A 22371-nucleotide genomic window follows, 5' to 3' on the forward strand; every position below is an offset into this window, starting at 1 on the left:
TAGTAACATAAACAAGGTAGCAGTTTATTTCTCTATCACGTAAATGAAGTTTGGAGATAGTTCAAGGCTGGTATAGATAGCACTCATGGTTTAAGGATTAAGGTCCCTTTATCTGTGGTTCCACCATCCTCAGCATAAAAGTTCCACTTCATGGTTCAGGATGGCTACTTGTGCTCCAGTCATCTTGTCTGCATTCCAGCCAGCAAGACGTTTTTCAGATGTTGCACATACATAATAGTTATATCGATACTTATATCTCATTGGCCAGAACTGAGATATATGACCATATCTACTGGTGAGCTATTGAGGAATATCTTTGCTTCAGATGGCAGTGTGCTCAGCATAAAACCAGGAGTTCTAATATAAAGGAAATAGGGGAGAATGGAAATTGGGACGCCATTAGTGGTCTTTGCCAAACATGTTGTTGTGTAACTTGTTTTCTTTTTCATTCAAAATTTTTCCAACTTTTGATGACTCTTTACCAGTCATAACTATGCTGTAATATCCTTCCATGATGTACTGTGTCTTCTAATCCAAAGCACCCATGAAAAATATTAGATGACATCAAGGATCCAACACACGGCTAGCACAGCTTAGGAAGGTTTCTTAAACCAACTCAGCTCAACTCCACAGATCTTACATTAGGGTCAAAAGGACCTATAGAGAACATCCAGTCTGGGAGATGGAAGAGTGACAGGTCAAGGCACATATTTCAGCAAAGTGCAGCCTGGCTGCAAAAGCCTGCCTCCTGCAGCTAGTTCTGACTTTCTGTGATTTAAAAATTCTAGAGGATCTTTGATGCATGGGCACATTTTACACCCTGCTTTAGGCAGATGTGAATGTGCACGTGTTACCCCTGGCTACACATCAATTTCTAGACAGGAATAAACTACCCATTGCTTCTTTTTCTAGGAGGCATATGATGCTGTGGTGAATGGGGCCATAAATTTCTGCAGGAGATGAAAATCCCACAGTAAGCACTCATTACCATGTCTTTGGACTGCTTTTTCCCATAACAAATATGGTCTATTTTGTTTATGGGGCTGGTAGGGAAGGTAGTCGTTGGCTCAAAGAATTTGGCTCATTAAGTCAGTGTAAAGCAACCAAAAAAAAAAAAACTTAAGCGATGTGGAATAGAAACAATTTCAAAGTCCAGCCAAGGGTAGGTTGGGAAGTGGTTAGGGTATCAGGATTTTTCTCATTATGATGGATCTATTTACTTCTTATGCAGGCATTTCATGGCTTAAGGGATCAACAACTACTCTGTTTGTGGCAAATTGTCTTTGAATTCTAGAGTTATCAAACCTTGTCTTAGATACATGACAAAGATTGTAGCATGGTGAAAGGGGCCTATAATAAAAATGGTATCTAGTATGTAAGATTTTTGGTGAGAAACAAATGAAACTGTGAATGACAAATAATATTATCAACTTTAGACTGCTCCACCAGTGTTATTTTAATCATCATCTTCTTTGTGTCATGGCTCCAGCCCAGGTGTTACTATTTAGCCAGCAGGAGTTATATGTATTAGTCTGATGTAATTATTAGGTCCTAGAGAGTCCTAGGTTATTAGTCCCAAAGATCTATCTTAGCCCGATGGCCAAAATGTTGTGTGCAGCTCTGTTCAGTGGGAGAATTAGTGAGTCATCATGAATTCTACCCTTTTGTGTGGGTAGAAAGTTGTTTAATTTGAACCTAGCATCAGCAATTAAAGATATCTCTCTGGAACACTTTTAAAAGAACCTAATAATTCTCTAAGATTATCAAACAGTAACAAGAGTTGGATAATGCCAGAGTTACTTTGGTTCCTGGTAAATTCTGTCCTCTTACCACATTGCTCATTGGTGACAATAGTTGAATAGATCGTGGTGCCAAATTATTACAGATTTTGAATCTCTATGTGATAGCTTGCCACATGCTGACTTGTTTACCAATCCATGAAAATACCATCATACACAAAGTAGCAAGTAGAATGATTGCCCCATATATTATGTAGAAAGGGTCTTCAGGATTTCTTTATGAATAAGATAGTGAAACTGCTGAATAATAGCTGTATTAGTTATCCTCTGCTGTGTAACAAATCACCCCAATCCTTAGAGACTTAAAAGTATTCCTGTGGGTCAGGAATTCGAGCACAGCATAGTTGGGTGCCTCTGGCTCCAGGTCTATCAGGAGTTTGCAATCAAGCTATCAGCCAGGGTTGTGATCTCATCTAACAGCTCAGCTGGTGGTAGTGCTGGGGTCCACCCTAAAGCTTACTCACGTGGTCATTGACAGGCCTCAATCACTTGCCATTAGGGCCTTTCCGTGGGGCTCCCTCATGACATGGCAACTGGCTTTTCATGGGGCCAGTGAGAGAGAGAACCAGAAGCTAGTCTTTTATAATTGAATCCCCAAAGTAACATGTTATCACTTCTGCCATATTTCATTCATTAGAAATGAGCCAATAAGTCCAGTCCACAGGACTGGGAGGGAGTACACAAGGGCATGAATATTAGATAGTGGGAATCGTTAGGGATTTTCCTAGATGCTTCCTACAGCAATGGCATTGGAGTTTTATAATTTTGAAATAATTGTTTGGCAGATGGCCTTCATTTTTTAAAATTATTTTGTTTTTACATAGTAGCTAATGTTGAATATTTGTTAATGAAATGAGGCTATGTGAAGTTAGGTATCTGCTGATAATTTCCTAGAACATGCTTAATGTCAGCTACAGTTTTATGGAGGCACTGAGCCTGTAAAATCTACATAGTATTTTTTATAGGTTCATTACAGTTCATCTAGTAAATTCTCCTTCAGTAAATTAAATAATGAACTAATTTCTACTCCTCCCATTTTTTTAAAATTAATGAACAGAAAGTACATTTTACTTGGTAAGAATTTGGCTTATTGTATATTTGGCATGACTGGGCTAAATGTTATATATTCTCCCTAAATGTAAGACAAATGTGTGTTTGTGTGTTCATGACTTTAATCTCTAGGTGCTTATATCAATTAGCAGAAGATACATTATGATAAAACCAACCAATATCATTTTCTTTGTCTGAAGAGCTTCATTTAATATTTCTTTTAGCGCAGGTCCTCTGGCATGAATTTTCTCAGTTTTTATTTATCTGATATTTTCTTTGAGTAAAGCATTCTAGCACAACAATTTTTTCTTTCAATGTTTTAAAGATATTGTACCAGTCTCTTCTAGCCAGCATAGTTTCTGATGAAAAGTTTGCTCTCATTCTTATCTTTGTTCTCTGTACATATGTTTCATAATTTGGCTTTTTTTTTTAATGTATATTCTGCTTGGAGTTTGTTGAGATGTTTGGATCTGTGGATTTATAGTTTTCATCAAATTTGGAAAAATTTCAGCCATTATATCTTCAACTATCTCCCCTCCCCCTTTCTTCTGGGATTCTAACTACACATGTATTACAATCCTTGATATTGCTTAGTCACTGATGCTGTGCGTGTGTGCACATGTATGTTAGTCTTTTTTCTCTCTTCTTCATGGGTAAGTTTTCTATTGCTGTGTAACAAATTACCACAAACTTTGAGACTTAAAATAACACCCATTTATTAACTCACAGTTCTGTAGGTCAGAAGTCTGGCACAGTATGTTTGGTTTCTCTCCTTAAGATTTCTCAAGGGTGAAATCAAAGGGTTGACTGAGGATGAGGTTCTCACCTGAGGCTCAACATCCTCTTCCAGGTTCACTGGTTGTTGACTGGTTCATTTTCTTGGGGTTATAGAATTGAGGTCCCCATTTCCTTGCTGCTTCTCAGCACGTTGCTGGTCTTTGCAAATGGAGGCTGCCCACTTTCCTTACCACATGGGTTCCTCCATTATCAAGCCAGCAGCAGTACTTTGAATACTTCTCCTGCTTTTGATCCCTGACTTCCTCTCTGTGATCACCCAGAGAAGCTCTCTGCTTTCAAAGGGCTGTGGTGCTCAGGTCAGGCCCACCTGGATAATCCCTCTTTTTTAACATCATCTGTGTCCTCGGATATAACAATCACCAGGGTGGAATCCATCATATTCATAGTCTTGTGGATTATGTTGGGGGTGTACACCTAGGGCACAAAATCTTGGGGGAACATCTTAGAATTTTACCTACCATGGATAGTTTTACTGCTATTTCTTCAAGTTCAGTTTTCTTCTGCAGCATCATACCTGTTATTAATCTCATTTAGTGTATCTTCTATCTAGACATTGTATTTTTCATCTCTAAAAGCACCATTTAGGTCTTTTAAAAACCTCCCATTTCTCTCCTCATAATGGTCCTGTTTTCCTCTACCTTCTTGAATATAGACAATTTTATAATAACTGTTTCAACATCCTTGCTAATTCCATCATGTTTTTCATTTCTGGTTCTATGTTTTTTTAATCAAAATTTCTCTTGGTTATAGATAATATTTCCTGCCTCTTTGCATGCATGGTGATTTATGGTTAGATGTTGGACACTGTGAATTTTACATCTCTGAATGTTTGGTTTTCTTGTATTCCTTTAAATTGTGTTGGATTTTTTTTCGGCACACAGTTAAGTTACTTGGAGTCAGTTGGATCCTTTTAACTTTTGCCTTTAAGCTTTGTCAGGGCAAGTCCTGAGCTGCCTTCAGTCAGGAAATAATTTAGCCCTCCCACTAAGGTGGCACACTTTTGATAATTCTTCATAATGCCCCATGTATTAAAAACCTTTTCACCCAGGCTTGTGCAATACAAACCATTCCCAGCCCTGTGTGATCTCTGGGAATTGTTATGCCTTCGCTTTTTCAGTGGGTCTTTTCCTGGCCTTGGGTAGTTTCCTTTCACACAAGCAAACAGTAGAGCTCAGCCAAATACTTGAGGGTGTTTCTCTGCAGATCTCCAGAGCTCTCTCTTTCTCAGGAGCTCCCTCCTTTCTGGTAATTTGTCTTGAAAATTCTACTTGCCTTAGCCAATATCTGCCTTTCAACTCAGCAAGACTTCTGTGGTCTGTTTGGGTTCCCTGCTTTTGTACTGCAGCCTGGAAACTACCTCCAGGCAGTAAACTGGTACAATTGTAGGGCTGACCTTGTTTATTTCCTTTCTTTCAGAGATCGTAGATCTGCTCTGCCTTTTCTCCAATGTGTGAAAATAGTTGTTTCATATATTTTGTCCATTTTTCTAGCTGTTTAAGGTGAGAGAATAAATATGGTTCCTGTTATTCCATCTTGGCTTGTAGTGGAATTTTTATGATGAAACCAAAATAAATATAGAATTTTACTTTTACGAACTTTTAGAGTATAGAATAATCTTCATTTTAGGTCTAATTGAACTCTGATTAGTCTGCCTTTCAAATATACAGCTAGTGCTAAGTATTAGGGTATAGTTGCTTCTCTATGTCTTAAATAGCAAGGAGTTCACATAGGAAGACGGTGTGTAGGAGGTTTTTGAAAGAGTGGAAAAGTGTTAAGAAGAGCATGGAAGAAGATACCATGTCAGGGGGACTGTGGCATTGTCTGGGCTCATTGATTCCACAAGTATTCCCTCAGCAAACATTTTTGCCAAGTACCTGTTATCCTGGCTTTCCCACAGCCTGGAGCAAGCTAAGGAGCAGGTGCAGCTGGAAACTTTTGACTACCAGGTGCTCCCCTTGTGCTCAGGAGCTGCTGTGGCTGCTTCCCTGTTTTCGTCCTTTGGATGCCATTTTTAAGGATCAGCACCATCCTTAGATCCAGGCAAGATGGTTTTTCTGTCCTGATCCCTGTGCTTTCGACATCTGTATTTCACAGATACAGAAAACATACATTTATTAAAAACACACCATATCCTGTCACTGGGATCCAGAGCTCAGCTCTGGCGTGGTACAACGTGTAGCATTACACATCTACTCTCGTGACTAATACTGTTCAGAATCCAGGGAAACACTTATCCACAACTTTTGCCAAAGTTGCTTTTAAACAACAGGTGATGGTATCTGAGTGCCCTGAAGGTCTGTGTTTTACCACAGCACACGTTAGAGATGGATGCTACCTTGGCATGAGGATTTGTTGTTGCTTTTTTTTTTTTTTTTTTTGCTGTATGCGGGCCTCTCATTGTTGTGGCCTCTCCCGTTGCAGAGCACAGGCTCCGGACACGCAGGCTCAGCGGCCATGGCTCACAGGCCTAGCCGCTCCACGGCATGTGGGATCTTCCCGGACCGGGGCACGAACCCGTGTCCCCTGCATCGGCAGGCGGACTCTCAACCACTGTGCCACCAGGGAAGCCCGGCATGAGGATTTGAGTGGCAGAAATGTGTAGTAAAGAGAAGACAAATTAACTGTTGAATGCCTCCTTTCAGATAACTTGAATGCAATAGATTCTCGCACAATGAAATATCATTTTCCAGTAATGCCGTGTGTTCATGTTCTTGCTGCTCCTCATGTTCCAATCTGTGGTTCCAGAGCGCAGCGTTCACAGCAATCACATATGGTGGCCAAGGAATAGTTTGCAATATTAATTCGTATTATTTTAAAATGTGTTTGTATGTAGGCCTAGATGTAACATGAGTAAAGTGCAATACCAATGCTTTGCACTGTTGACTAAATGGATAATATTGTGCCAGTTTGAGTTTTCCAGGAAGCAAATGCCAAGACAGAGTCAGAAGAACAAGAGATTTGTTTAGGGAGATGCCTGTGAAAGATACAGGGAAGAGGGAGCAAGAGTGGGCAGGAAAAGCCTTCAGACCACAAAGTAGGTCTAACACCGATGAAAGGAGAGAGGAAAGGAAGGAAGTTTGGGTAGAAAAGGTCTCAGACTGAAAAACAGCTCAGAGAAAATCTTGACCAGCCCAATAAAGAATAATTTTTAGTTTTACTTGGGCCCTTGGTCCTACAAACATTAAAGCCTGCCGAGTTTCCATTTCTCTCAGAGCTAGACCTCTCTGCCCTAAGTGTAGCAATCTGACCCTAACGGCCTATTTTTTTAGGCCCACTTTGTTGTTTCAGAAATCTGATTCTTAACTATAACTTGTCCCAGTTCATTTAAAATGTGCCAAAACCCCTTCTCCTGGCCCAAGCTGGGTCAAATGGACAGAGGGAGGGGCAAATTGGGAGGAATAAAATCTCAGGGGTGGGCAGAGCAATGAGACTGGTGGTATTTGGTGTAAATGTTGCCAACATTGAAACTAGCAATGAAGAGTGGGTGTTATAAGGCAGGAAAAACATATTGTCTTCCGAGGAAATTGAATAGTGAACTTAATGACAGCACACAACTGACATATCTGGACTTTTCATTTGTCTTAAAGAGAAAAATAGCATAACGGACTCACTCTTAACATACACTTTCAAGTGGCATTTTAAGATGTCAGACAGATCAGTGTGTGCTCAGAAATATTACTGAGAAACCTTGAACTCATTCTCAAGATTTTCATTAAGTCAGACTCGCCTGGCTCTGTTACTCTGTTTTCAAAAGGCTGAATGCTTGGCAGAAGATGTAGGTATTTGGGGAAATTTTAGAATTGCATATATTGGAGCAGATAGGTTGTGTCCAGAAAGTGCTGTTACTGGGAGCACTGAATTATTACGTTACTGTGCAAATGAATACAAAATAACAGGCCTGGCTGGGCAGCATCCAGATGGCAGCCCTTACAAGTTGTTTGGCTTTGGAAGTCACTTGACCTCTCTGTACCTTGGGTTCCTCATCCATAGCAAGGGGGGATAATGATAGCTCTTATCTCATTAGACTACTGTGATGAGGAAATGAGATTATACACGTGAATAAAATAGTAGAACGGCGCCTGGCACATACCAACCATTCAATAAATATTCTTTATAATGATTATTTCTTTATCCATGGGTATTTGCTCCCCTCCGTGGATTGATTATACTTCTAAGCTTAGCTGGCTGCCTTGCAATATGTGTTCATTAGGAGAGTGTTGAGTGGATCAGTTTAAACTCATTACCACTACAAATTACTAAAATAAAACAGCTCAAGGATCCTGTGATAATAGCGGTGGGTCACCCTTGCAGCAAAAGACGAGGTGGATGAGGGTGGATCGTCCATTTAAAATCACTGCCATCAATCTACCACACAGGTTTTGAAATGATTCTTCTAAAGGGCATAAAAGTAGTTTATTTTTCATGCCTGTTCTTGTAATATGCTACAGATGCTATGAAAAACAAGGACAAGAAGTGGGAGGCAGGAGTTCTTAGATGAGATTTAAGATATTACTTGTCAAAGAGTTTTGGTCTTGCATTCTTTTTTTTTTTTTTTTTTTGCTGTACGCGGGCCTCTCACTGTTGTGGCCTCTCCCGTTGCGGAGCACAGGCTCCGGATACGCAGGCCCAGCGGCCATGGCTCACGGGCCCAGCCGCTCCACGGCATGTAGGATCTTCCCGGGCTGGGGTACGAACCTGTGTCCCCTGCATCGGCAGGCAGACTCTCAACCACTGTGCCACCAGGGAAGCCCCTGGTCTTGCATTCTTATAATTCAAAATTGTTTCCCACAGGTCTCAATAGCGACATCTTGAAGTTGGTTGAGTGGCAGATGAGAAAAACATACGGTTCTCTCTGACACTCCAGGGCCTCTGCTCTGCTACTGTCCACCATTCACCCCCAAAGACCAAGGAGCCATGGGACCAGAAACCCCTATATTCCTTTGGAATTCCGAATTGGTAATATCAACGGAATATGGGAATTCGGGGGCCTTGAAAGTAACTTGAAATCAGTAAATCAAATTCTATTTGACCTGCTTAGATTTGCTAAGATTTCTTTCTTCCATTCTGGCCAACCTCACTATGGATTAGAAGCCAGAATCCCTCCCATTCTTCCCCAGGAGTCAATTCTGAATGCTTTTCTTTCTTGAGATGCAGACCTAGGAGAACAAAACCTAAGATATGCAATTTCATCCTTGCCTGCTTCTCAGCCCACCTTTGAATTCTAGTTCCATGTCTGAAGAATTATTCTCTCCTTGACACTGGACATTTCAAGGGAGAGGGAGCTCACCAGAAGGGAATGGCCTCACGCATTAGGTCTAAGGATAACCATCTCTCCTAAAAGATAACTTGGGGTCAATTTGACACAAAGGTTCTTAAGACAAAACTCACCACCCTCTAACACTCAGAGTGGCTGGCGTGCCATCTCGAAGCACACATATGAGTGCCACTGTGAGACAGGCCACAGCTCTCAGAATGCATCCCTTAAGTCTCTTACAGGCTCAACATCCCAGGTTTCTTCCACTTGCTCATGCATCAGGGCTTAGAATCTTCTCCCTCTCCTGTTTACAATTCTTATATTACTTTGAGGCCACTTGCCTCTAAAGGTGAGGCCCCTGGAATGAAATCCTTGACTCCAGGTGTGTTGTGACAGGGCCAGGTAGATAAATAATAACCAGTGAGGCAGATTATTTCTGCTCAGGAATCTTGTGGAGAAATCCTATACTAGACTATACTCAATAAATACTTTTGTCTACTCTTAGGATGGTAAAGGTATCCAAGCTGTCATCTTCATCTTCCTGCTTTGAAGTTCCAGGGAGAACTTGATGTAACCTACCATTAGCCACTCTCTTGAATTAAAAGTCTTCTCCATGTCACCCAAAATCCTGCTGAAGAATTCAAACACTTTGTGTTCTAGGAAAACTGACAGAACTGGCCCTCAGGTAATGAGAAATTTTCAGGAGAAATTTTTCATGAATCTGGATTCTTGCATCTTCCTGCACTTAGAAAAGCACTAAGACATTAACTAAGATGTCTGTTCCTCCTGAGTAGCAGTGACCTTCTACTGAGATATATGCTTGGTTGCATGTACCCCCTTCACCAAAGTCACATTTGTACCGACCTCCCCTCTTACCTCTTCAGAGCAGTTCTCCGAGCTTTCTGAGAGACCACCTTCTAGGTTATAATCCTCAGGTCGGTTCGAATAAAATTTTCCATTTCTTTTTTAGATTGATTATTGATTAATTTTTTGTTGACATCCTCATCCCAACTGATGTTCCTTTGGGGTCTTAGCATGGTGGCCCTCTGTGATGTCAAGTCGGCCCGTGGGAAACAAGCACCCTTGCCCACCGTTGGTGGGAGTGTTGCTTCCACTGCATGTCTCTTTGCTTGCTCTAGCAGCTCTAGCCAGTCCCTCACATTACATTCCTGCAGGTGAGAATCAAGTACCAATTGCCATATTCTTCAGTCTCTGGGGGATGAGTGTCAAGCAGTCTTACTTCGTTCGGTCTCATGGCAGTCCCTTCACTGGCCTCTCTCTCCTCCTGTAAAGCATTTCACTGTAGGCTGCCAGCTCCTTCACGAAAGTTCTCTCTGATCAATTTCCTTGAGAGTAATTCTTTTTTTTTGTTAGTTGCTGGGGAACTCTTTTTAAAATTTTTTTATTGAAGTATAGTTGATATAAAATGCCGTGTTAATTCAGGTGTACAGCAAAGTGATTCAGATATATATATATATCTTATATATATATAAGAATCTTTTTCAGATTCTTTTCCCTTATAGGTTATTACATAATATTGAGTATAGTTCCCTGTGCTATACAGTAGGTCCTTGTTGGTTATCTTTTTTAGATATAGTAGTGTGTATATATTAATCCCAAACTCCTAATTTATCCCTCCTTCCGATAGTAATTTTTTTTTTTTTTTTTTTTGGCCGTTCCATACAGCATGTGGGATCTTAGTTCCCTGACCAGGGGTTGAACCTTTGCCCCTTGCATGGGAAGCACAGAGTCTTAACCACTGGATCTCCAGGGAAGTCCTGTGATAGTAATTTTTCATTGACCTGTACTCAATATTTTTGTAATTTTCTGCAAGTATGCTAAACTTCAATAAAGAAGTTTATTTGAACATTTGTCTTGCATTGGCAGTTACAACTTAGCTTCTAGTTGCTTAGCTACAACGCCTGACAAGCTTAGGAACACACACATGTGAGTAGGAAGCCTCATTAGCTATACAAGGGCATGCCACAGGGTTTCTTTAAAGCAGTGGTGAGCATACTTATGTGACCTAGGGGTTCATTTGCAATCACCATTAACCAAAATAATGAGGCAATGTCTGTGTACCCTGGAGAGTGTAACAGAGGAATCAGAGGCTTTCAAGAGCTACAAGCTGCAAGTGAAAGAACTCCAGCAGCTAAAAGGCTTGTGATTTGATAATGAGAATGCTGGGGTATTTGTTTTTTTTGTTTTGTAACTTCAGACTTGTTGAATAGGTTTTTTAGAACTGAGATATATATGAACTCTTTTGTTGAAATCAAGAAGAGTCAGTTCGACTGAAAAGTAAGCTAGGTGACTGAAGGGCATTTTATCACCTCAAATAGAAATATCTACTTTTATGTATATGTATGTATGTATATGTATATATACACATTTTTGTCTTATTGCTTAAATACTAAGGATAGTGACAAACGCGTTAGACCTTTTATATCTTGCGTCTCATTAATCACTCCCTCAAAGTAAGTGTCTTACCCCAATAGAAACAAAAACTTCCATTTGGGGAGATGATTCTGTATTTTAAGTGTTAACAATTGTCTGGGTACCAGTGGTGGTACCGTGCTTTGGTTGAGCATCTCTGACTTAACCTAGAGCACCTCTTTATCTCATTGGATAACCTTGAAAGTCAAGCCATGGCCTTGTCTTTGGGTGTTTCTTTTTAAAGAAAGATGGTTAGAGAAGGTGACCTTCTGGTATACTCCTCATGGTTTAACATGAGGCACACCAGCTGTGTTCTGTGAAATAAGCAACCTTCCCAAACAATGACCCTTATTCATCATTAAGGCTTTCACAGTTAAAAATAGGTTAACCAAATTTGCCGACTACTCATTTTAGTGTACTGTATTACTGTGCAATTTGAAAGGTAGAAAGATACAGTCTAATGGCTTACAGTGGAGAATTTGCTCATAGGTTGAAGACGTTTTGATGAGTTATAAATGAGATTTCACTCACAGGGGCAAATCTCTCTTGTAATCCTGAAGGCATTGTTTTTTGTATTTTTTTTTAAAAAATGCAGTTACCTTATGCACAATAGTTTTGACATTTTATCAGCATGCAATTAAAGTCCCTTTGTCTAAGGTGCTGGCTCTAAACGCTTGAATAGATAGAAGCTCAGAATGAACTGTGTTGTGCGTTTCAAGAAAGAAGAAAGAAATTAATTTGACAATTGGTACAGTTCCGTCCCCAGGAGGGAGTGAGCAGTGCAGTGCTGCTCTCTGTCGGGCTGCTGCAGAAACATACAGGATGCATTTTGTTCGTCTGCCAAGAAAGTCTTCCCGAGGAAATATTCCCAGTCACTTCCCTGGGAATAATCTGGCTGCTTATTCAACACAGAGACTACTTTCAGCCGAAGTGCAAGAGAAACCCAATAGGCTAAGCAATAGAGTGGAAAACAAAATATGTTAAAACTCCTTTGGTGGGCTCTGAATGTTTGTTTTCCCCCAAATTCGTATGTTGAAGCCCCAATCCCCAATGTGATGGTATTTGGAATAGGGTCACTGGGAGATAATTAGGATATGAAGGCACAGCCCTTGTGAATGGGATTAGTGCCTTTGTAAAACAGAAGCTTTCACACAACACTGTAAATCAACTATACTCCAATATAAAATAAAAATCTAAAAAAAATGCTTTTTCTGCATTGATTGAGATAATCACATGATTTTTCTCCTTTATTCTGTTAATGTGGTATATCACTTTTATTGATTTGTGATTGTTGACTCATCATTGCATCCTAGTGATAAATCCCACTTGATCATGGTGTATGATCCTTATATAATGCTGTTGAATTTGGTTTGCTAGTATTTTGTGAGGATTTTGCATTCATTTGGTACCTTGATCTTAGACTTCCCAGCCTCTAGAACTGTGAAAAATAACTGTGATCTAGTTCTGGCCAATGAAATATAAGAGGAAGTCAGGGGGTGGGGTGGGGGGAGAGATTTTCCTCCCTGATAAGAGCAAGAGATGCAGGAGAAGAAAGTTAATTTGCCCACTCATCCCTCCCTGTTTATAAAGCTGGTATGTGAGGCTGGGCTGCCTCGAACCTGGCAGACATCTGGTGACCATCAGGTGTTAATTCTCTGGATGAAACCACTGAGCTGCTGACCACCCTGGAAGAGCTAGCTCTGAATTTCTTGTTCCTTATGGTTTAAGCTTCTGTGGTTGACTATTCTGTTAATTAGAGCCGAATACGCTGTAGCCACTACAGATGGTCTAATGTCCGGGTAAGAGATAATACGTCCTCACACTGCAGCCTATAGGAGTATTAGAACTGGCTGTCCTACCTTCTATTCATTCTCTTAGTTGCTACTTTGATTACTCAGCGACCTAAGAGCCCTAAGGATTATGGTTCAGTAAGATTCAGGGATGTGTAAAAGCAGCCTGTAGATCCAAGCTGGAGCTGGCCTCTAAAAATGTGGTTTGAAAGGCACCAAAATCCTCCATCCAGCATATAAAATAAAGTAAAATGAATTTCCTTATATCCTGCTTTCAGGTCTGAAATTCTATTGGTAGAGATTAATTTTCTCAGGGTCTTCAAGAGTCCTTTCTTAAATTACATATTTGCTTGTGCAGAGACTAGCGTCTTACACTCTTATTAGCTCAAGTGTTAACTGAGATGGGGAAATGTAAGATGGGGACAAAATGAACAGAATCTTAGGCTCTGTGAGTTAACTGGGATCTTTGAGGTCACCTGGACTCACACCTTTCTTTTGTAGATGAAAAATACTATGGACCAGAGAGGTTCAGTGGTTTACCCAGATAATCTCCACCTTAGAGCCAGAACCCTGGTTTCTAGACTTCCAACCCGGGGGATTTTACACTCTCCTACCATCCCCAAATTAAGTGGATGGCACATTTTAAACACCTGGAGGAACTTTGCTGCAATTTCTCTAACTGGGTCTGGAATCTGTGGGCTTGAAGCTTCATTTGAATAGTAAGTACAGTTTTTGCAACACGAGGAGAGCTGATGGACCCTGGAGAGAGCAGACACGTGGCCAGTGGCCTCAGGATTTTGCTGAGGTCTAAGCCTGCTCTTGCCCTCTATCCACTGGAAAGGGGAGCTCTTCCTCTCACTCCTCCCACCTCCACTCTTACTTACCTGGTAGATTAAACATGTTTGTTTTTAATAAATACCCATTTACCGTTTTGACATTTGTTAGCCCATTTTAACAAACATGCTATATTTACAATAGCATCATGTTCTTCAGAGAAATCTATTTCTGAGACTTATCAAATTAATCACTGCTATGTAGGCTTATTAAAGTTTTTAGAGACTGTATCATTTTTATGGGATCTTCAAATGAAAGTGTTTCTTAAAATGTTAGGTCATATATTCAGACATATTCTCATATTTTTGTCAAGCAGTTAAGGATTTATAAAGAAATGCATGCATCATTTAAAGAAAGTCTGACCTTTTATAAAAGAGCAAGAATTTGTTGCAGCATCAACAGTAATAAGTCTCTGCTTTAGACATGCAGTTTTAAAATATATTTGTTTCCAAAGAGCCGCATTTGTGATTGTTTTTGTTGTTTGCTTTTGCAAGGACACCTATACAGTCCTTCAATTCCAAACATTTCTAAGATCATAAATCCTGGAATGGTTTCTGTGTTCTCTTGCCCTCTGCTGGCTAAATTGAGACCTTCTTTGGAAACATGTCCATCAGCTACGTTATGGTCACCAATATACACCCTCCATCTTGTTCATTTTTAGGTCCATCTGACAAAAGCCTCCTTAACAGTCCTTATGCCAGAGATAAAAATCTAGCTTGAGGCCACCACTTCTCATCAAGATATCCATGACCAGCTCAGGACATCTGTCCATTCTCAAGCATCTTTTGTATTTACCCCTGCAGCCTATGATTAGCACCTTATTATATACTGTACTATACCTGAATTGTCTCTACTGAATGATTTAACAGATATATCAGTGTGTAAGTATAAGCTGTATCATTCTGTCTTGGTTATTAATTGCTTGGTGTTTGTCTTGTTTTCCCAGCGTGACTGTCAGTTCTCTAGGACTTCAACCCTCTCAGCTGAATTTAAAAGAGGCCTCGGCCATGAAAACTAAGCCCTCACATACCTCCTACACTGTCATGGAGTGATGAGGGAGCCCTCGTTCTTGCTGTGACCCTGCCATAACCAGGCATCCTCCAGTCTACTTGCAGTGGTCAAGATGGAGCGCACACACTTGGGTAAGGTCAGCCCTTCCCTGGTGAGCCCAGAGGAGGAGAGGGAACCAGCTCACAGTCTTAGATCTGATCCCCCCACTCTCCTGCTGGTGGTGAACCCCAGCTGGTGTTATTTAGGTTCTGCTATCCCTGAGAACCTGCTGCTCTCTCCTCTCTTCCACATTAATTCTCACAAGTCTGATGTTCTGGGGAAACTCTGAGTGACTGCTGCTCTGGGTTTTTGCTTTCCCATTTACATCTAAATTGCAATCCGCATTATTCTGTCTCCTAGTTATTCTGAAGGTGCAAGCTTCTCTCTCTCTCTCTCTTTTTATTAATCTGTACCTTTTTTTTTTCCCCAGAGGGAGGGTGGGTAGATAGATTTGAATTTGGGAGGCTGGCATTATTATCCTATGGAAAAGCTGCAGAAGTTCTCTTCTGATTTCTTCCGAGTTTTTGTTTTGTGTTGTTTTCTCGGTGAGGTAGAAAACAAGTCAATCAGCTGAATGAGGATGGGGGAGGAGAGGAGACTGAAGGACAGTATGACTGCCTAGGAGCATGAAGGCAACACTTGAGGTTTGTGGTAATAAATGTAAAGTAAGACCAGTCAGCCACGTTCCGTTCAGCTGCATCCTGTTGTGGTTTTGCCAGATGAGTACAAAGAAATGTGCAAAACAGCTAGGAGGAAAATTTCAGAGCACTCTGGTGAAGCACGAAAATAAGAGTTAAACAAATAGGGAGACATGCCATGTTCTTGGATTAGACAGCACAGCGTCAGGAAGACACCAGTTCTCCTCAAGCTAATATGTACATTTATTGTGATTGTGTTAAAAGTGGCCATTTATTTTTTTTCTGGAATCAGAAAAGTTGATTCCAAGCAAGAATACTCAGGAAAGCCCTCAAAAAGAGGCACAGTGGACTAAAGATATGAACAGGCTCTTCAAAGAAGAAAAAAAAAAAAGAAAGAAAATGGCCTTTACATAGCTAAAAACCTACTCAGTCTTGCTTATATTAAGAGAAAATTGAATTAATAAGTATTTTAAAATATGAATGCTCACCTATCTGATTGACAAAACTCAAAAAGTTTGATAGTACCCTCTGTGAATGAGGCTGTGGAGAAACAGGTGCTGTCCTAATTGTTGGGAATGCAAAATGGTCCAGCCTCTAGAGAGAGTAATTTGGAATTAACCAATAAAGCTACATATGCATTTGCCTGTTGACTTAGCAGTTCTACTTTTAGGAATCTCGATAAATTCATGACTATGTGCAAGGAGTTATTCATTCTGACATTATTTATAGTAGCAAAAGATTATAAACAATCCAAATATCCATCAGTGGGGGACTTGTTACATAAAAAAAAGAGCAGCTGTTAAAAAAGAAAAGGAATAAGAAGAAATGCTCCCTAAAAGCAAGATTCAGAATCACAGATTAAATAGATAGATAAAAGATAGATATAGAACATTATCTTTTATGTAAGAAAGGAGGAGAAATAAGAATGTTTGCTTATTTTTGCCCCAAATTAAAGTCTTGGAATGTTAAGCCAAAAATTAGTAAAAATGGTTTCCTAGAGGGGCAGGAAAAAGGGCCTGAGAAGACAGAGATGGAGGTGACATTTCTCTAAATATATTGAACAACGGAAAGTCTTACTAACTTTAAAAATAATAATAAAATAAAATGAAAGAGGAAAAGCAAACCCTAACATTGAAAACAAATTAATTTCATGTGAATAACAGATTGAGGGACCATGAGCGTCTCTTTGTTGACCTTCCACTTGTGAGCTTCCCCAGTAAGTCTTGCTCTTCTTCCCCAAACCATGGAAAGCTGTGGAATTTGCACAACTTGCCTCAATTATGTTTACTGTCTGTTGTCTATCTTTTCCTACTGAACAGTCAGCTCCACAGGGCAGGGATCTATATTTGTTTTGTTCACTGATGTATCCAAACAGCATATACAGTGTTTTGCATATAGTAAGTGCTCAATAAATATTTGTTGAATGAATGAAACTCCTGTGGGCAAGGAAGCCATTTCTTTTTTTTTTTAAATCCTTTTTAAAAAAATTGAAGTATAATAAGGACCTACTATATAGCACAGGGAGCTCTACTCAATACTCTGTAATGGCCTATATGGGAAAAGAATCTAAAAAAGAGTAGATATATGTATATGTATAACTGATTCACTTTGCTGTACACCTGAAACTAACACAGCATTGTAAATCAGCTATATTCCAATTTTTTAAAAAAACAAAAAATAAAAACTTTTAAAAAATTGAAGTATAGTTAATTTACAATGCTGTGTTAGTTTCATGTGTGCAGCAAAGTGATTCAGTTTTATATATATAGATAGATAGATAGACATTCTTTTTCAGATTCTTTTCCATTATAGGATATTATAAGATATCGAATATAGTCTCCTGCGCTATAGAGTAGGTTCTTATTGTGCGTCTATTTTATATATAGTAGTGTATATGTGTTAATCCCAAACTCCTAATTTATCCTTGCCCCTGCCTGCAACCCAACTATCCCCTCAGGTAACCATAAGTTTGTTTTCTATGTCTGTGAGTCTATTTCTGTTTTGTAAATAAGTTCATTTAAATCATTATTTTAGGTTCCACATATAAGTGGTACCATATGATATTTGTCTTTCTCTGACTCACTTCACTTAATAAGATAATCTCTAGCTCCATCCATGCTGCTGCACATGAAGGAAGCCATGTCTTGTTTGTACTTTATTTAATGCCCCAAAGCTGGTAGTGGGCTAGCACAGGAATTACTAAATATATATTTTTATCTGAGCCCAGATGTTTTTAGCAGAACTCCAACTACATTTCTGTCCTCACTGTCATTATTCATGTCTGGCCAATAGCCTGGGACCCCGCTGCCGTGACTTTATCTGCAGCTGGCAGTCCCTGGCAGCCAAGACATTGCCCAGGCCCGTGCTGTGTTGACTGTGGCCCAAACTGCTGAAGATTTACTCTCCTTTCTCCTTTAGTGTACAAACTTCCAGCTGAGCTGCTTTGCAATTTCAGAGGTATCTCTCCACTTCTTTCTAGTCAGCTTACAGTGACAAGCAGTGATGTTTTGGATTCAAAAAGAAATAAATCTCTCTTTTTAAAATGACTATATACAGCTGAAGAAATTTCTTTCAGTAGGTCGGATTTCATAATAAACTGGATAGATCTGACTGTGCAGTCTCACTAAGAATAGCATCAACCTGGTGGTCCAGTGGTTAAGACTCTGTGCTTCCAATGCAGGGGTGGGGTGTGGGTTCAATCCCTGGTCGGGGAGCTAAGATCCCACATGCCACATGGTGCAGCCAAAAAATTAAAAAAAAAAAAAAAAAAAAAGAATAGCATCAATCTTCCCACATTCCTCTCTCATCATTTCATTCTCTCCATAAAACTGACTAAAAGGCTTCAGTGTGGAGTCTACTTCTTAGAAAATTTTGCTCTGGGAGTAAGACATGTGGCTTTGAACTAATTCATCTTCCTGGGGCTCAGTTTCCACAATTTCAGCAACCCCTATCTTTCCAAGTTGCTGGAAATGAAAGCAAATATATATGCCACTCTCCTAGCACAGCACCCATTCTTGGCTGAAGAGTGCTTTTAATAAAAACAGGCCTCCTATTCCCACTAGAAATTGTAGGAAAAAGAGATTGGAAGGAAATATATCAAACTGTGAACAGTTATTACTGTGGCGTGTTGAGATTATTGTGCTTTTTATCTTGGTGATTTAAACTGTCCTGGGCTTGTCATATCTTGTAAAATGATTACATAGTTTTATAATCAGAAAATGTGAGTAAAAATGATAATTTGTATAATCCTTAACAGTTAAAAATTATTTATCCTTCCGTCATTCTGTCCCATTTCTCAGTAATAATTCACAACAAAAATCAAACTAAATAAGGGAATTCCCTGGCAGTCCAGTGGTTAGGCCTCTGTGCTTTTACTGCCGAGGGCCTGGGTTCGATCCCTGGTCGGAGAATTAACATCCCACAAGCAGCCCCCCCCCAAAAAAAATCAAACTAAATGAGAGAATTTGTGTCGGTTCATTTCATGTACCACCAAAAGAATTAATATGAACAAACAGACCCAGGGCCCGAAAAAAAAAAAAGCAGCCTGCAAACAAATGTGAATAAGAATGAAAACTGAGGACTTGATCTTTGGCAGAAACATTGAAGTCGGAACTTTTAGGACTTAGTGAGCCGATGGCGAGTCTTTTAAAGCGTTGGCCGACAGAGTGGCCTCTGTGAGGCAGAGAGCAGAGTGGGGTGCACGTCTCCTGTCGAGAGCGGCACCCTCTCTCTGCAGGGAAGGCGTCCTCTTCAGTGGCCCTTTCGGAGGGTCATGCATGGAGCAGCCAGGTGGGAAGCACTCAGCCACACTGCAGCCACCCTTGGTGATCAGCATGGAGAAAGATGTCACAGCCAGGTGGGGGACAGGGGGCAGTGGGAAGTTATCAGAGATTGGAACCCAAGAAGGAAGGAAGTGGCAGAGTTGGTGGCTGCTGCTCTTCGGACCTGCCAGCCACTCCCCTCTGCTGTCACTTGCAGGGCTGTGGTCAGGGTTGCAAGAGGAGCACTGGGGAGAAAGGAGGCATTGGTGGCCGCACAGACCTCGTGCATGAGACTTCTGACCACCCTGCATTTCACAAGCGAGGAAATAGGAAGTGAGGGCCTAGAAGGGGACATGGGGCTGGCAGCCGTACACTCAGGACTTCAAAGGGCAAGCATTTTTGCCAGTACCGTTCTCCGGTAAGTGAAGATGCTGAAGTTCATTTCTCGTGTGGCTTCTTTTATAGAGTGCTGACCAGCCCTCTAACTCTGGGCATCTGCAGTCTGTCGCGGAGCTTTGCAGCCTGAAAACCCAAACCAACCATTCATCTCACAGGCCTACCACATAAAGCAAGGGTCAGTTAGTTACCAAAATTGATATTTATTATGGGGAGAATTTTTAACAGGAGATGGCAAGCCACCTTTATAAATCTGGCAGCACCCTCAAACTGCACAGATAGAATTAGAAGATTAATAAAGTAGTTGCACTCATCTGTCTTCTGCAAAACACATCGAACTTTTTCCCTTTCCTTTGCTTTCATCCATTTCCACTATGAGCAGGTTTTTAAATTTGCTTCCTCCTTACTCTCATTTAACTCTTTTAAAGGAAGAACCTGAGCAATGTTCCCAGGAAGAAAGTTAGCACCTTTCTCTGCTCAGGGCCTCCCCTAATCAGCAGGTGGAAATTCCCAGATAAGAGCACCTGCCCATTTGGCTGTGGCTCAAGAACTGAGGTTGGGAGGCTTGTGCCTACGGAAGGAAAATAACCAGTTGGATCAGTGGGTGAGAGATGAGAGCATAAATAGGGCTGAGACAAAGAAAAGGTCAGCTGCAAGTGGGTCAGGAGATCAGATTGGACGGGTAGGCCCTGGAAGGTTCTGCCGGGAGGCCTGCCACAGAGGATTTCAGTCCCCACCCCACTCCAGGGGCAGGATGACTCAGCATTTCCTATTACTATTATTAAGGCCAACCCCAGAGGCCCTAGCAAGGCTGACTGCTGTTAAAAACCAGACTGTTCTTCTGGTCCCTGGTTCATTCTAGGTCTACATAGTAGAAGGCTATTCCAGAAGGAATGTGTAATTCATCCCGGTATTCAGCCAATAACCTGAACTGGTCAGGCTTTGAGCTGACATCTGCTGCTTTATCTGGTTGCATTGTCACATAATAATAAGTAACCTTTATTTGTGATCATCAGGTGCTGACATTTTTTGAAGACTTTACAGGAACATCCCCTTTAATTCTCAGAAGCAGGCCACAAGGTAGGTATTATTATCTCCATTTGCAGATGAGTAAGCTGAGGCTGAGAGATGTTAATTGCTCGAGGACTGAGAATCTAACTCAAGCCTTTTCACTTAAGAGTCTGTGTTCTTCACCTGTACCCTCTACTGCTTGGCAGAGACTAGAAATGGTTTATCGAGCTGAAACACAAATCAGAAGGTGATCATGGAGAACATGGAGAAGATGAAAAGCAAACAGTGGGGCAGGAATGTGATGAGAAGAACAGAGGGAGGGAAGCATATGCTGCTGGCAGAAAATCAAGGTGAGAAAACCGTTGGCCCTTTATGGCCACATAAGGTCCTACCTAGAGGCTAGGTTACCTTGTTAACATGTCTTCAAGATGGACACGTTTTGTTATCTCTGTTTTCCATGTATGCATTCCATGGATTTATTACCTAAATCTGTATTCTTCCAGCTACCAAGGGATTGGTGTGTATTCAGAGTGACTGGAGAGGCATCTGTCATACTGTTGCCCCATCTCATACTCTCCCTGAAATTTCACTCTTAAAGTAATTGGGTGAGGCTGTGGAGGCTGAGCATTGTCTTCAGAAGGTTATTGTTGAAATGTACGTGTTGTCCTCAAAGTTAAACTCCATGAAGGCAAGGATTTTGTCTAGTTGCCTCATATCCCTAGGAATGTAGAAGGTGATATTTATGTATGAAATTAAGAATGTATAAATAAATGAATTCAAGAAGTGAACAGTAGGCAGAGAGTCCCTTGAAGGCTTTGTTGATACTCTTGTCTAGCTGATTCATTGACTTTGCAAAGTAGAAAATGAGGAGGAATGGGTCACAGGTAATATGTCGGGGGGAGGTGTGTTTGGGTAGGATTAGGGACAGGAAACTGGAGCTTGGGGCTCTAGAGCAGGAGACCCTGGACAGCTGGTGGGAAGTGTCAACTTCCCAATCCACCTTCCTCCCCACTTCAATATCAAGGTACTCTGTACTGTCCTGTCATCCTTCCTTCAATTTCAGGAGCAGATTTCTGATTTACCAAGGCTTACATCACTAGTTTTAGGCGTTCTCCAGCATTTCTGATCTTTCTTTCCACTGAAATCTTCAAACAACACAGGTATTCCTCCTTCAAGAAAAACAAAACAAAAACAAAACCTGGTTTGACTCTCATTCTTTCTAAGTCATCACTCTATTTCTCTTCTTCCATTTACTGTTAAACTTGAAGAAATGATCTGCACTTTTTTTTTTTTTTCTCCTTTGCGGTACGCAGGCCTCTCACTGTTGTGGCCTCTCCCGTTGTGGAGCGCAGGCTCCGGACGCGCAGGCTCAGCGGCCATGGCTCCCGGGCCCAGCCACTCTGCGGCATGTGGGATCTCCCCGGACCAGGGCACGAACCCGTGTCCCCTGCATCGGCAGGCGGACTCTCAACCACTGCGCCACCAGGGAAGCCCTGATCTGCACTTTTTATCTTCATTTTTCCACTACCTAAAACTCTTAATCCCTTGAAACCTGGC

This window comes from Mesoplodon mirus (assembly GCF_964341445.2).
Source record: "Mesoplodon mirus genome assembly, chromosome: 9".
Taxonomy (NCBI): Eukaryota; Metazoa; Chordata; class Mammalia; order Artiodactyla; family Ziphiidae; genus Mesoplodon; species Mesoplodon mirus.